The sequence below is a fragment of the Alligator mississippiensis genome, chromosome 11 (genome assembly GCF_030867095.1).
Source record: "Alligator mississippiensis isolate rAllMis1 chromosome 11, rAllMis1, whole genome shotgun sequence".
Classification (NCBI taxonomy): domain Eukaryota; kingdom Metazoa; phylum Chordata; order Crocodylia; family Alligatoridae; genus Alligator; species Alligator mississippiensis.
In genome coordinates this window covers 5,475,830-5,492,249 of record NC_081834.1, presented here as the reverse complement: position 1 = coordinate 5,492,249, position 16,420 = coordinate 5,475,830, and the positions used below count along the sequence as shown (strand labels likewise).

The window sequence follows — 16,420 nt, the reverse complement described above, 5'->3', positions numbered from 1 at the left end:
TGCGACATTACAAACTCCAGAGAAGCTGCAGTTGTTTTGAAAGTTTTAATTTCCCTTGGGGCCGTATATAACCACATACACCAGGCTATCATGCCAGACCCAAGATGTTATTTTGGTTTCCAGCATCAGCCACGGTCCACAGGGCAGTAGAAACCACTCCAAATCTAGCTCTGTTTATAACTTTCAAAACCTCCCAGCAAAAAGGGCAGTAACCAAGAGGCCAGACAAAATCTCTTTACTTGTGCTTCACCAGGGAAAAATAATTGTTTCTGCCAGTGACCCTGCTTATCAGCAGCCTTACCTGCATTCGGTAGATGCATCAGTTTAAATCCATCAATTTAAAATCAAAGTTGTTAAATGGGTGCAACCCCCTGATGTAGATATCCTAAAGCTGGTTTAGCCCTTGCTCACATTAATTTAGATTATATTTGTAATTTGCTAATACAAACTAAATTGATAAAAGCAAGAAAAAATGGTTGAAGTGTATCTACATTAAGGACTAGCCTTGAGTTACTACATTGATGCAGACTTGATGACCTTTTCTAATATATCCAAAGCATCAGAGGAATACATTCGGCTATGGTGTATTGCTCTGCATGTTATGGACTACTACAAGCTCCACACACGAAGCATTAACCTACAAAGGCCAAGCGCGTTCAGTAGCCATAGCAGGCTGAAGCGAAAGGATCACACAGCAGGGCATTTCACATAATTTATCCACAAACTTGCAATTAATACCAAACACTACATGAATTAGCCATGTCATTTACCCATTGTGTAGTCTAGCTCAAATCCATTCTGCTGAGTCTGATCTGACAACTGTCTCAATTAAACGGGCAGATCACTTAGCCGGTCTTGACTGAAGAGGAGTCCAGGTTAGGAGTAGTGAGCCACATAATATTGACATTCGTTGTTATGGATCCATAGTAATGCAGCATATTTTAACTGATTTCCTGTACTGTCATTTTGTGGTGGTTAGACATGTAGCGTGGTGACTAATGTCCCTCCTGCAGAAGTCCTAGGGCTTCTTAGTAAGATATTTTACTTGATTATTCTAAACCAAATATGTGGCAGATTCTTCATGGTGTCACTGTTGCAGACATTGTGTTGGGTCTCCATAGCGATGCTCACAATAACAACTACAAAGGAGAAAGATCATTACAGTGGTTGATGATAAGCGTACAGGAAGTGAGCCAACATCTGTTACAATCTTAGGAGATTTTGCCTTCAGCAATTGCTGAAAAGTTGTGCGCCTGCATTCCAGGTACTCTGCTTGGCTTGTGACGCCAACAGCTGGTAGTAGAATATGTGCACAAGTCTATCTGGAGGAAAATATGTAAACCCTCTTCCAAAACGGCAGTACTATTTAAGTCCTTTAGAAGTTTTTTATGTTAATATTTTTCTTTCCATTGCCTGCAATGCCCACGAGGAATCGGGGACAGGCAGGGAGAGGAAATAGGGGGGAGATTTTTGCCCACCAAAGTTGTCATTTTGCAAGTGTCGATTTTTTTTTAAATTCACCAAACACTTTCAGTTTATCCAGCACAGCATTTTATAACACTTCTCAAGCAACCCCGTGCTGATGCCCTCTCCTCAGTCAGGATTCATGTGCCCCGTTGTGGCTTAACATTGCTGCTAATCCCGACCCTTATGGCCACAGCTGCACAGCAGTGACAGCTAAAGAGAAGGAATTAAAAATACAAATCTCAATCAAGCGATAGTTGGAAAAACGGAGCTAGGCACGCCTTTAGCCCTCCTCTCCAAACACAGACAAGTAGGAGAACAAAATACAACATTTTATTTTTATGTGCAACTGGAGTGAGCAGTTCAACACGTGCCATGTCCTTGTACAAGATCAACAAGCACTTGTAGACATCTGAAAAATAAAATAATTCCTACAGGCCAATTCTCCCTCTCATACAAACCTCTGTTGCAGTCACTGGAGCAGCACTTTACTTACGCTAGCAGAGAATTTGGCCTGACTTTTAGTTTGAATATTAACTAAGAGCAACTGAGAGCAGCATGTGGATCCAGGATGTTGGTTCCTCTATGGTAAATGTATTTTTATGTGCCTCCTTTGGAATTGTAACTTTCCCAAGGAAAATTTGACAGTTAGGATGGCATCACATTTATCTGTTTATGGCTGATCTTTTGGATCCAACACAAGCAAAGTGGAAGTGCATCTCCGTGATACTAGTGAAGGCAAAGGAATTCCTTCAGATTCACACTTGTGTAACAGAGAAGAACATTATAAAATTGTGAGTCTTAAGCAGTTGTTTGCATGCTGTATTCTTACCCTACAGGTAGGTGCCGTTTTGTCAAAAAATAATTAGGAGGTTGACTTCAAATACTTTTAGAAACCAGGGCCTTAATTTGGAAAACAGCTACATCCCTGACATTCATTCCAAACTAAAAATCATACTTTCCCCCTGAGATGATCCTGAAAGAAGCATGCTGATCAAAGTGAGGAAATGAATGCGTGTCGCTCAATCCCTACTATAAGACACGCTTCTATCTAGAACCAGGAGTTTACCTGTGATGGGGTCTAGGGAAATATAATATAATACTTTGGTGGTGAGCATTGCCTACTCATGCTACATTGGACAATTACAGTTTAAATAATTTGTATGGGAAAGTGCACTGACTATTATATGACTTTAATCTCTGAAGACTGGGAAATAATGAACAGAAGCATTTATTATTTTGTCAGTGACGTGGATATATTATTATTACTGTAGTGCCTTAAGGTAAATCAAGAAGGATTGCTCCATTTGCTCTATGTACAAACAGAGCAGTAGACAATCCCTGCCCTGAGGTTTCTTCAGACAAGACAAAAGATCAAAATGGATAGGGGAACGAGGTGTAAGACATACGCAGCTAGAAGGCAGGGCAAGGTGGCACCTTCGGGCACTTTTACACATACTTCAGGGGTGGAGAAGTGCTTTAATTAGAGTGGCTCTAAGATCCGCTCTAATTAAAGCGCTGTTGCAACTCGCAGCGTGTCGGAGCAGCCTTGCAGCACATCTGCAGCCTTGCAGCACGTCTTAGAGACTGTTTCAGAGGGGCATGAGCTTTTGTAGTCAACCTACTACACCAGATGGCTGGTATGGAGCTCAAGGCACCCCCAGCCCCACCTTGTGCCAGACTTCAGACTAACATGGATAACGACCCCTGTGCTGACTTTAAGACAGTGAACAATGCAACGGTAACAAGTGTTGTTTTAGTTTCACAAGATTTTTTTTTGTTTGTTTGAACTAACCAGATATGTAGATCTGGGCGTGAAGCTAAACTGCAGAAAACTGGAAGTGCTGTATTATTTGCATAACCAGAACATTCTTTATTATTTCTTCAATTTCCCAGAGAATTGCCTCGTCAAATGTATTCATGGAAGAATAATCAGACATCTTTCTTGAAGAACGTTTGACACCAGGAAAGGCAATCTGGCTTCATCTGCGTATTGTATCCAGCCCTGTTGGAAATAGGCCAAACCATGAAACAACCTTCATTAGACTCGCTGTCATGGAAGAACAAACCTATCACCTACTGATCTATTTGCTCAGCATCTGGGGGAAGAAGTTGCACTCACCTCATGTGTGTGCTTTCAAGCACAGACACCCAAATGAGGACATAGTCTGTATGCCTGCCTCCAAGATGCTTGCAAGCCATTAGAAATCACATTCTGAGCTGGGGTAAGTTGCTGTTGCTGTACAGTTAAGATGAACCAGTTTTACACCAACTCGGGATGTATGTGAAACCTTCAGAAAATCATATCAGGAGCAGGCGTTGGCACCCACTATGTGGACTGTGTTCATAGAATCATAGAATCATAGAAGTCGGGTGGGAAGGGACCTTGTAGATCTTCAGGTCTGACCCCCTGCCTGGGCAGGAGGGAAACTGGGCTCAAATGACCCCAGCCAGGTAGGCATCGAGCCGCTTCTTAAAGACCCCCAGGGTAGGAGCCAGCACCACTTCCCTTGGAAGTTGGTTCCAGATCCTAGCCGCCCTGACAGTGAAGTAGTTCCTACGGATGTCTAATCTAAACCTACTCTCCAACAACTTGTGGCCGTTATTCCCTGTCATCCCGGGAGGTGCTAGGGGAAACAAGGTCTCCCCCAAACCCTTCTGGTCCCCCCTAGTGAGTTTATAGACAGTCACCAGGTCCCCCCTCAGCCTTCTCTTGTGAAGGCTGAACAGGTTCAGGTCCTGTAGCCTCTCGTTGTAGGGTCTGCCCCGCTGTCCCCGGATCATGCGGGTGGCCTCCTCTGGACCCCCTCCATGTTGTCCACATCCCTCTTGAAGTGGGGTGCCCAGAACTGGACACAGTACTCCAGCTGGGGCCTGACCAGTGTCGCGTAGAGGGGGAAGATCACCTCCTTGGCCCTACTTGAGATGCACCTGTGCATGCACGATAGGGTCCGATTAGCCCTGCCGACTGTGACCTCAGATTGTCGGCCCATGTTCATCTTGGAGTCAATTGTGACTCCACGATCCCTTTCTGCCTCCGTGCTCTCAAGAAGGGAGTTTCCCATCTTGTAGGTGTGCTGCCGGTTACTACTGCCCATGTGCAGCACCCTGCACTTGTCCGTATTGAAACGCATCCTGTTTTTGTTAGCCCACCCCTGCAACCTATGCAGGTCTTTCTGCAGTCTTTCCCCCCCTACTAGCATGCCCACCTCACCCCAAATTTTGGTATCATCAGCAAATTTGAACAGGTTGCTTTTCACCCCATCATCCAAATCGCTGATAAAGAAATTGAACAGCGCGGGCCCCAGGACCGAGCCCTGGGGGACTCCACTGCCCACTTCCCCCCAGGTCGAATATGACCCGTCCACCACTACCCTCTGAGTACGACCCTTCAGCCAATTAGCAATCCATCTGACCGTGTAGGCATCGATGCCACAGTCACCTAGTTTTTTAACAAGGATGGGGTGGGAGACAGTGTCGAAGGCCTTGCTGAAGTCCAGAAAGACTACGTCCACAGCAACACCTGCATCCAATGCTTTTGTGACCTGATCGTAAAAGGCAATCAGGTTGGTCTGACATGACCTGCCCCTAATGAAAGCGTGCTGGTTGCCCCTGAGCATCATCCCTGATGCCAGCCCATCACGGATGTGCTCCTTGATGATCTTCTCAAAGAGTTTCCCCAGGATTGAGGTAAGACTGACGGGCCTATAGTTGCCCGGGTCCTCCCTCCTCCCTTTCTTAAAGATGGGGACCACATTGGCTATCTTCCAATCATCTGGCACCTGGCCCCGAGCACCACGAGTGCTCATAAAGCTGTGCCAAGGGCCCAGCAATAACCGCTGCTAGCTCCCTCAGCACCCTGGGGTGGAGAGCATCTGGACCTGCTGACTTGAACACGTCCAGCCTCTCCAGAAGCTCTCTAACCCAGTCCTCCTCAACCTTAGGTCTGGAGGTGTTCCCCTCGAGTCCGTCTTGAATCACGGTGGGGGAGTCCCGGTTCCTGAACAAGAAAACGGAGGTGAAAAATTTGTTAAAGAGGTCTGCCTTCTCCTCTGGCGCAACCACCAGATTGCCCAGCGTGTCTTGCAGGGGCCCCACGTTTCCCGGTGCCTTCTTCATCCTCCTATATATTTGAAAATGGACTTTTTATTATCTTTGATCTTGGACGCTAGTCCTAGCTCTATGTCTGCCTTAGCTTTCCTAACAGCCCCTCTACAGGCCCGAGCAGTGGAGGTATACTCTTCTTTGGAGATAGCCGCCCCCTTCCACCGGGTGCACGCTGCCTTTTTGGCAACCAGGCATTCCCGGACGTGCTTGGTGAGCCAGGGAGGCTTTTGGGCACTCTTGCCCCCCTTGCTTCTTGTTGGGATCGTCACCCCTTGGGCCCTGAGTATCGTCTCCTTAAGGAACGACCACTCATCTTGGGCACTGAGTTCCCCTGCCCTCGAACCCCAGCGCCTCTCGCACCAATCTCCTCAACTCGTTGAAGTTGGCCCTCTTGAAGTCTAGGGCTACCGCCTTGCTGCAGGCCCTTGTCACCCTGTGCTGGATGGTGAATTGCAGCAAGCGATGATCGCTGCACCATTACTGCATATTCTAATGGGCCATCCCTTACACTTTTCTGGGGCTCTTCCACGTGCCTGATCCTCTAGTTATAAAATCACAGAACAGTAGGGCTGGGAGAGACCTCAGGACAGGATCATCTCTGGATAAACTATCTCAACCAAGTGTCTGACTTGTTAAAAAGGTCCAAGGATGGATATTCCACCAGCTCTTTCGGTAGCCTGTTCTAGTATTCACCCACCCGCAGAGCGAGCAAGTTCTTCCTAATCTTCAACCTAAATGTCCTCAGCTGCATCTTGAGGCTATTGCCTCTTGTTCCCTTCAGCCACAGAGGATCGTCTGTCTCCATCCTCTGTACGTGAGCATCTAAACAAGCTACTCATAGCCTCTTTTCTGCCTGACAAAACCGGAGGGCCCAGTGCTGAGCAGATATTAATGGCTAATCATGCAAGCAGATTAACAGTGTGCTCCAGCACACTAACTGCTGGTGCTCCAGCAGTGCTTTACAGGCTGTGCACAGCTTGTGGCTGCACAGCTGGTTAGCAAGAAAAAAGCTGTTCCCTGGGAGTTTGTCCCGGCGCATGAAACGCATTCTTTAGCATCCCACAAGGCGTGCGAGCCGAGAGACCTGACAGCGCAGCCTGTCCAACTGATCCTCCAGCTACAGGAAGAGCAGGAGGAACGAAACGGGCCATGAAACCAATCCCCTAGAGGGAGGCTCTTGGGTAGGATGTCAACTGATCTTTCTCGTCTCCCTCACCTCCGCTGTTTGTGCTTTCACCACTGAGACATGCAGACTGTTTCAGTTTGCTTCTTAAGACACCGGACCAGATGGCTCCCATGCATAATGCACTGAATCATGGCAAGGCTTGCAGTATGTGTTAAGTGTAGCAGCAAACACATGTGCTGGACCAGTTTTGATTTGCGAGTGTATTCCTTTTCAGAATAAGTGATGTCTCCCATATGGAGAGCACCACAGCAGGTACCTCTGGATGACGTATGTGCAGACCCCAAACTCGACCGTCTCAGCCTCTCGCAGCACGTTGAGAAAACGATCATCGCACACCCGCTACTGAAACACACGGCACGAGACAGATGCTAGGCATTTCCCGTGATGCAAAGCAGCTGACAGCAGACTCCTGATGGTTCAAGGACACAAAGCTATTGTTCCCCCTCCCTCTGCTCCCCTTGCAGCTGGTTCATAAGCTGTTGCAGTCACCTTGCTTGGTGCCCATTTGTGCAGCCGGCAGCCAAGTGGGACCTGGGGGCCACAACACATCTCAGCCACAGCAGGGAGAAGGTAATAGCTCACTATTTGACAGCACACCTGCCTCCTGAATTCTTCTGGCAGGTTGGCATTTACTAGCACTCACTCCATTAAATTCAAAAGAGTGTCACCAGTATAAAGTGAAGGGATAATCAGGCCTGTAACACAGTCTGTACCAGCAAAGGTTCCTTGGCAGAAGGACACACAATGCGAGAGCTGTGAAGCAGCACAGTTCGTACTTCAGCCAGACAACTACAGAGGAGTTGCTCCGAATCTTGCCTCATTGAGTTACACAGACCCACCTTGGAGCCCCGAAAGAAACGGGCTGAGCAGGCGGCATGTACAATTTAAAAAGCAATGCATACACCTCCCAGTTTCCATGTCATGACCTGTGCTAGGGTTGTTTGCATGCATTGTAAACCATATATTCCTCAAGGCAGTCATTAAATGATAACGAAGAGTTCTTATTTTAAAGAACTATTCATCAGGCTGTTGAATGAACAGCAGCATGGGGCTTTGGCCAGGCATCAGTGCAGAGCCAGGGCACGCGTGGAGCTGGGGGCACGCCGTGGCACAGGGCAGGGGGCATCTGGCAGTGTGGGCCTTGGGTTGGGCAGCAGCACAGAGCAGGGGTGCAGAGCACAGGTCTGGAGGTGTGCGTGGCAGTGGCGTGTCGCATTTAGGTGGCAGTGACAGCTGGCAGCTGCCACCGATGGCCATGTCCATTGGGGTCCAAGGACCCGAATTCTGCAGCAAGCCATATCCCCCCATTTCCAGTAGTCCCCTGGACAACTGGCTGGCCAGATTAAATAAATCCCGCCCGTGAGCCACAAGTTTGACCCCCCCTGACCTAGAGGCTCTGATTTCACAGTGGAAACCCAGCAAAGCGAGCCAGCACTCTGCAAACCAGCGACGCCTCCTCCTGTGGCTCTGCAGGCTGCCCTCCTTCCCCCGTGTTTGACACCCGCCCCGCAGGGAAGGCAACAGGACACGTACCGAGCGGCTACTCTGACAGCTGTCACAGACAGGCCTGAGTGCTGGGGAGCCAGAGAACCAGCCCGAGCATCATGTGCAAACGTCAGGGACCCGGCGTCTCGTCAGAGCAGCAGGGCATGCCAATCTGCGGTGATTAAGGATGTCCGTCATCACCACCTCCCAGTCAGCCCTGAACTCGCTAGAAAAGTCCTATAAATAGCTGAAGCCGAGCAGGGCAAGAGTTTGGCTCTGGGAAATCTCGTTTAACGTTCCCTTGGGAAGGAGGAAGATTCTTGAAGAAAATCTCCATCCTGGATCAGGCTTTTGTGGGAAGCACTCGTGGGTGCCAGAATAGCTCCCAGAAGGAGCCAAGCGTAGTGCCGAAGACTAGCTCTGCCAGGGGCGAGAGGAAGAGCCCCAGCTTTCATCCGAGAGTGTTTGCTGAAGAGAAACACTAATCCCAACCTTGTGACCTAGCGAAACAGCCTGGAGCCTAATTATTACTTGAATGCAGTAGGACACCTAGTGGACTGAGCAGGTACGTGTCTGCAGAGCATTCTGCTATTCTTCTGGAGCTGTAAACCCCAAGTATATCAGTAGAAGAGGCACAAGAAAATTAGGGTCTTCACTGAATAAATTGACTCATGGCTTCCCATCTACCTTGCGAGTCTCCTGCTATTATGAATATACTTTATTCAAAACCCATTATGCAGTTTTCGCTCAGGAAATACAATATTTTCAGTCAAGCAACTTTGAGAGAAGTGTACAGAAAAATGAATACCACTGGACATGGCCTCCATCGAGCTGATGAAGGCCTTCAATAGGGTTGACAGGGCCTTTTTATTGTTCTGAAGAAAATGGGTTGTCCCCCCCAAACTGCTGAACATCAGTTCCTCATTACATCAAGATACAAAGGCAACTGTAGTGTATGAAAATAAAGACTCAAATGCCTTTGACATCAGTAATGGGGTGGAAGAGGGGTGTGTCTTAGCCCCCATGCTCTTTATTTAACATCTGCTTTTCAGTCCTGCTTCTTTATGCATTCAAGGACAGCAGTGATGGCATTTATCTTCGTAGATGGAGGCTTGTTCAACATTGCAAGGTTTAGCATGAAAACCAAGGTGAGAGAGCTGGTTCTGAGCGATTTCCTGTTTGCGGATGATGTGGCCTTGGTTGGCCACAGGGAATCTTCCCTGTGAAATCTCTCGGTCAAATTTTCTGCATCATGCAAGAGCTTTGGGTTAACAATTCATTTCAGGAAGACTGTAATCACGTACCAAGGAGGTGGAAGAACCAGTGCCTGACATCGCTCTGGAGGGTAAGTCTCTTGGCATCGTCGACAGCTTTTGCTCCTTGGGTTCTACGATCGGCAGGAATATTGCCCTTCAGACTGAACTAACAGAATCGGAAAACCAGCGAAGAATTTCAGGTTGTTACAGAAATGTACAAGGAATAAGAACAAACTATCGACATCTGAAAGATGCGACTCTGGGAGACTTGTATGCTGTCATCCCTGCTTTCTGGTCCAGAACCGCGGACTACATATGTTAGGCACATCCGGAGACTGAACAGCTTCTGCATGAGATGCCTGCACACGATTCTGAAAATAAAGTGGGAAGACAAAATACCGTACGCAGAGGTGCTGGAGCATGCAGGACTGAAATCACTGGCAAGAAGAGGAGGTTGCAATGGCTTGGCCATGTCAGGGGAACGGGAGGAGACTGTATCCCCAAGAATATCTTGTACAGTGAGATTCAAGACGGCCCTAGAAAGTGGGGTTGGCCTCTACGGCAGTGCCACGATGTGCGCAAAAATGATATGAAGTCTTTCAACATCAATGTAGAAAGCTGGAAGGAATGTGCAGAATCCTATCCAATCTGGAGGGAACATCTGGCGCTGGGTGCAGTCCAACATGAAGCAGCTTTGATCCAGAGGATGGAAGCAAAGCAAGACAGAAGGAAGCAGTGTGCTGTCGACTTGGACTCCGACTCAGACAACATATGGATCTGTGAAATTTGTAACAAGCTGTGTCACTCTCGAATTGGGCTTGTCAGCCACAAGAGGATTCATCGGGCGCCTGACGAGACCTCTTACACATATACCACAATCCAGAGGATTGACGGTTGCCTGTACAAGGTCTTCCAGAGCATTTTCTATTCTTTTGGAATAATAAACCCCATGTATGTTTGTAGAGGACACACAAGAAAATTAAGGTCTTCACGGAGTAAGTTGAGTTGTGGTTTCCAATCAATATCAATATACTGTATTAAAAAACCATTACTAACATTTCAGTGGCAAAAAAAAGCAGCAGCATTACGGAGGACTGGATGGCCCATTCATTCGAGTCAGGATAGAGGGCTGTTCAGTAAAACACAGTCATATATGAAAGTTTGTGCCTGCTATCTATCTATCTATCTATCTATCTATCTATCTATCTATCTATCTATCTATCTATCTATCTATCTATCTATCTATCTATCTATCTACCTACCTACTTTGGTTAGTTTATGAAGTACAAGTCTCCCCGACCTCTAGTAAAACACAGCCAGCCTAGTTCAGCAGCGACAGACACATGCACACTTTGACAGCTGTACAGTGCTCTAAGTGAGCTGAGGTTGATAGTTTCAGCAGACAGGTGCTTCTTCACAAGAAATAACACACAGGGCAACAACCACCAATCTTGTTTCAGCAGCAAAAGCAGAGCTTTGGTTAGCCAAGAGCCTATACTGTCTTCTCCGTGCCCTGGAACTGGTCCCTTTGGATCAAAACGCAGGTATCCCGCGGGGTGAGCAGGGTGGGGATGCTTGTTCAGCTGCTGCCCTGTGGATTGCCTTTAGCTCCAAACTGAGATCAGAGGAGGGGGATGTGAGAGGGCAGTAAAGAAGCAGGGGTGACCACTGGCCAGTGTTATCTTACAAGCGTGGAGCAGACTCAGGCCACACAAGTGCACTTGCAAGACTACAGTAGAGGCAGGAAAACAGTGACTTCATTTCCTCAAGTGTCAAGTCATTTGGGCAGCTGATTCCTGCAGAGTGGTGACAACATCTCCTGGTTCTCATTTACCAGAAAGATGATGATCAAGAGTAGAGGGTGTCAAAGATACGGCCTGTGGTCAGGATCCAGCCTGCAGAGCCCTATCATCTGGCCTCTAGTGTTGCCTGTAGAACTCAGAGTTGACCCACACGTTGCATACGATGTGCGCTGGGTCGGCCCATGTGCTGCACATGGTGCGTGGAGCTGGTTTGGGATGTGCTCTGCACAAGCAGCCCACACCACACTGGTCTGGGATGCACTCTGCATGAGGCGCCCCCGCTTCCAGGCCAGGCCAGGCCAGGCCAGGCCAGGTCGCACGCTGCATTCACTGCCTGTGCAGGCCTGGGCCAGGATGTGCTCCGCACATGGCACCTCAGTCCAGGATGAGTGCTGCACTGGATGTGCACTGGATCTAGCACGCAGGGCTGGACTGCAGGCCCTATCAGCCTCGCACCATTCCTCCAGCCTGCAGGGCCTGATGAGTTCAACACCCCGGATTCAGGGAAACAATTAATCTAGAGAGCCAACACTTTCTGGACCACTCCCTCCAAGCTTTCTCCAGCTGGGATGTATACTACATTTTTTGGTGTATAAGATACATTCCTCAAAGGGATTGTTGCAGAGAGTATTGCAGAAACATTTTGTTTTTACTTACATCAGCTTGAATCTATCAACCTTTAATACAATAATTTTAATTAATTTTCATTGCATAGCTTTAAGGTATAAGACACCTTCATTATAGGTCTCCATTTCACGGGAAAATGTATCTTGTTGGTCAGAAAATACAGTAGATATATTTGGTAAGGGGAAAATGGTCGTAGGATAATATCAGATTCGAGTCCCATGTTGTCAAAACCCCACAACTTGGGTAGAAGTAGGCTGATCTAATGTCCTGGATCAGATCCATCTCTTGTTATATGAACAGTAGAAGCAGGACGGGAAGAGAGTTTATAGCAATTCAGATAGACTTTCAGTAGAAAAATCTCTCCCTGCTCTGTGCTTTTTTTATAATGCCCACTTCAACCAGGAAACACCATGAAGGGAAGGACTTCAAGTACATTGCAGTCCTTTAAATTCAGTAAGGTCTGCTTAAAAAGGGAAGTCTGTTATTTAAACTGTCGGGTTTTATACTCTCTCCAGAGTGACTAATGTTGGGCTGGGGCTGGTGATGCCGAAAGTGACTCCTTCTCTTTTATAATTTACAGCCTTGATTGGAAAGCTCAGTGAATTATCTCTGCATAATTGCAATGATTCATTGCTTGTTAGAAAATTGGAAAGTATTGATTGGATTTCCCCCCTAGGAAATATTTCTCCTCTGGAAGAGCAGGGTAGGTTGCCTTTGCTCTGCTTTTGTCTTTCCTGCTTGTTAATAGAGGAAGCCTGTGGTCTCTGATCTGAGAAACAGGAATTTGGGTCAGCAGCCAGGCAAGGACAATGGTGAATTATTGTCACTTGCTGCTCCAGATCATTCTCTGAACTGCTCTCTGATGCGTTTTGCATGGATTGGAAATGTAGAGCCAGAAAACCTGCAGCCAACAACAGCAGTACTGAGTTGCCGACGTCCATTCCAGTTCCTTCAGCTCCCACCTCGAGTCACTCTGCACACCCCCGGGAGCCTGACGATCAAATCGGGGCCCTGCTTAGGTCAATGGCAAAGCTCCCGTTTGGTTTAATGGAGCTAGGAACCTACCTGAAAGCCTGGGCTTTGGGCCCTCTTTTAGGGCATATAGTAAAAAATGCGGGCACCAAGTCCAGCATCAAATGCCCCTTCCATGTTATTTATGCTCCTAATACGTCTCATTTGCATGATAGGGTCATGCCTGTACACATAGCTCATGCATGTACACATGAATAGTGCTGCTGCAGTTGCCTGTTTCAGCAGCTAGCGGCTGAGTTTCCAGAAATGGCTGTAAACATAGCTATGACTATGCCCCCTGCTTCTCTCCCGCATCAGACACTTGAGACCTATCTGAACCCCAACCCTTGTCTGCGCTCCAGACATGTGGGGTGTCTCTCAGCTGCTCATTGCAGAGAAGCATGTTTCTGTCTCAGCAAGGAATGTGAACCTGGGTGCAGCTGGGGGTTTTCCCCTGTAGCACTTGCACAAGACTGAAGCTCGTGGCACTAACTGGGTACAGCAACATAGGGAAGGGTACTGAGTCATCCCCCCCACATGCTCCCAATCCCTGACCTGCAGAAGCCTCTGTGATTGCAGCTCGGAGCATACATGCCCCGGGGCTGTGAGTGTACCTCATTGCTAACACACTGGAGCCCAGATAACCCACCCCTGGGTCGCCCAGTGCCGCACTGCTGCACCCTCTCCTTGGCTTGCACCACCCGTCCCATGCAAGTGGACTGTGTTACCAGGCCTCCCCCCACAGGAACGCCGACGTTTTGGTGCAGTGAAGGGATGCATTACAGCACGTGGAAAATGTACATACAAGGTACTTTTGAGATCAACTGGTAAATAAGAACGCCATTAATAAAGAAACCCACACAGGAAAAACTTCTCTTGAGTAGGAGAGCTCATCTAGCTTTCCATAGCAATGACAGTCTTTTAAAGCGTGAAATTAAGTTTCTGAAGTTCCAAGTTAAGAGACGAGTCTTCGTAACGACCAAGTTACAAAGAGAGCCCCACAAACTCTTGGTCACCCCACGGCAAGTCCAGGGGTTCATCACAATGGTGCAGTCCTTAATCCCTAGGTCCAGCACCAGAGCTGACCATAAATAAACTCATCGTTTGCTCAACTACATCTATTTTAAAAGCACGTCTTTTATGCTCTTAAATATAAAATATATATAAAATATATATTATAAAAACATGATCTATATATTCTATACTGAAGACCACAATCCTTACAATCACATGCATGACAAAATGAACATTATGACAAGCACCCCATTGGAGGCTGGCACTTTGCCAGCCTGCAAGGGAAAAGCCACGGTTTCCCACCTTTTTCTCCTTTAAAAGAGAACCCATTTTTAACTTTTTCACATATTCTTGCGACTCACGTTTGGGTGGCGACCCATGGGTTGAGACACACTGCCCTACAGAACAAGCACACGTGGGACCATATCCAGGCAGGCGTGTTTGCTTTAGGCAGAGCTCATGCCCTACATGGTTTGCCTTTTGTGTAGCCTTATCTGTCGGTAGCAAAAGGGTCTAATCTCCCCTACCGCACCCTGCTGCTCTGTCTTGCAGGAGGGAGTCTCCCATCCTCGCAGAGCTCGCTTGCACGGCTGCCCTGCAGCTCAGCCCGACACGGGGCCGCTCGCTCTCCCCGCGTGCTCACACCACCTCCCTGAGGCCTCAGCCGTCCCACTCGTGAGAGGGTAACACTTTAGGCCAGTGGTTCCCAGCCTTTTCAGACACGAGGCAGACTCCAGGCATCCCCGGGACAACACCAGCTCTTCGTTTGCACTCTGTTTTGACTACAGAAAAATTTGACGCCACTCAAGGCAGCGATTCCCTGGGCAACTTCCATACCCACCACTCCCAGCCTGGACAGCTGCTGGGCCGCCAGCCACGGCCACTGCTCTTCAGCCTCAGCCCCGCGCGCCCAGAGGAGCCCCCAGCGTTACCCCAGAGCGCTGCGCTCCTTGCTGGGCTGCAGCCGGCTGCCCCGTCCCATCCCGTCTCTGCTTCACACGTCTCCGGAGGGGCCGAGCTGGAATAGCGGGTGTCCCGCCTGTACGGGCCCAGCTCCTCCGGGCTACACTTATCCTAAATAATAAGGAAAAGGGACCACGATAGACTGTCCTCTGCCCTACCTCCATTCTTCTTCTGGGCTTACTTTAGCCCAGCCTGATGCTGGTGTCGTCTGCTCCCTCCTGCTCCGTGACCTTCCCTTTCTCCACACGCGCGGCCCCTCTGCCAAGCACATCATGCTGCCCCTTCCTAAACCCACGGTGCGTCCACGCCCTGGCTGCTGCGCTCAGCTCTAGGCCCAGACCTGGAGAAGGTGCGGAGGAGGGCGAGGAGGAGGATCCGTGGCACCGAGCGGGCCGACAAGGCGCTTGGTGGCGAAGGGACAGTCCGTGGGGACTGACCGTTGACGCCCCTTACCGGACCAGACCGGAGCCGGGCGCTGCGCGGAGGAGCACGCGCTCAGCTGAAAACGCAGCAGCTCTTGTTCACACGGCGCCGAGTCCAGGGGGTGTCGCTGCCACCCACGGGGGGGTGTGGGGGTCCGGGGGGGTCTGGCTGCCACCGACGGCGGGTGTGGGGGTCCGGCTGCCACTGCCGGTGGGGTGTGGGGGTCTGGGAGGGGGGTCTGGCTGCCACCGACAGGGGGTGTGTGGGGTCTGGGGGGGGTCTGGCTGCCACCGACGGGGGGTGTGGGGGGTCTGGGGGGGGGGGTCTGGCTGCCACTGATGGGGGGGTGTGGGGGTCCAGGGGGATGTTGCTACCACTGACAGGGGGGTGTGGGGGGTCTGGGGGGGGGTCTGGCTGCCACCGATGGGGGGGTGTGGGGGTCCAGGGGGATGTCGCTACCACCGACGGGGGGGTGTGTGGCTGCCACCGACAGGGGGTGTGGGGGGTCCGGCTGCCACTGCCGGGGGGGGGGGGGGGGTGTGGGGGTCCAGGGGATGTCGCTACCACCGACGGGGGTGCGTGGGGGCCCGGGGGCGGGGTCTGCCTGCCACAGCGGGGGGGGGGCGCGTGGGTATCAGCAGTAAGCTGCACGTGTCTGGGAGTGAAGTGAAAGGTTGAGTGCCGCGCGCGGGGCAATGCAGTGTAGTGCAGTGCCGTGCACTGGGGTTTCCCTCCCCCGCCCCGCGCTGCCCCGCCGAGGTGAGGGCGCGCAGCGGCCCCGTCGGACCGGCTGGGGGGGGGGGTGGGGGGGGAATCGAGGGAAAAAGATCAGGTTCCACCGAGATTTGAACTCGGATCGCTGGATTCAGAGTCCAGAGTGCTAACCATTACACCATGGAACCGCCTGACGCAGGCGCGCCCCGCCCGCCTCTAGAGCTTCCCGCGCCGGCTCCCTGCACACGCGTAGTAGCGTCTGCCCCGCCCCCCACCCTGCACGGGCAGCCTGGGGGGGCGGGGGCAGGCGCCCCGGAAGCAGTACCGGCAGCCACGCCCCCTCGCCGGCCCGGTGACCCCAGAAGCGC

General features: G+C 50.1%; 1 non-coding gene across 1 annotated transcript; it reads right to left on the bottom strand.

Moving 5' to 3' along the window:
* Positions 1-16,168: 16,168 nt before the first annotated feature.
* TRNAQ-CUG (transfer RNA glutamine (anticodon CUG)) lies at positions 16,169-16,240 on the bottom strand. The gene has a single exon. It is a non-coding gene; the product is annotated as a tRNA-Gln (tRNA).
* Positions 16,241-16,420: the final 180 nt, after the last annotated feature.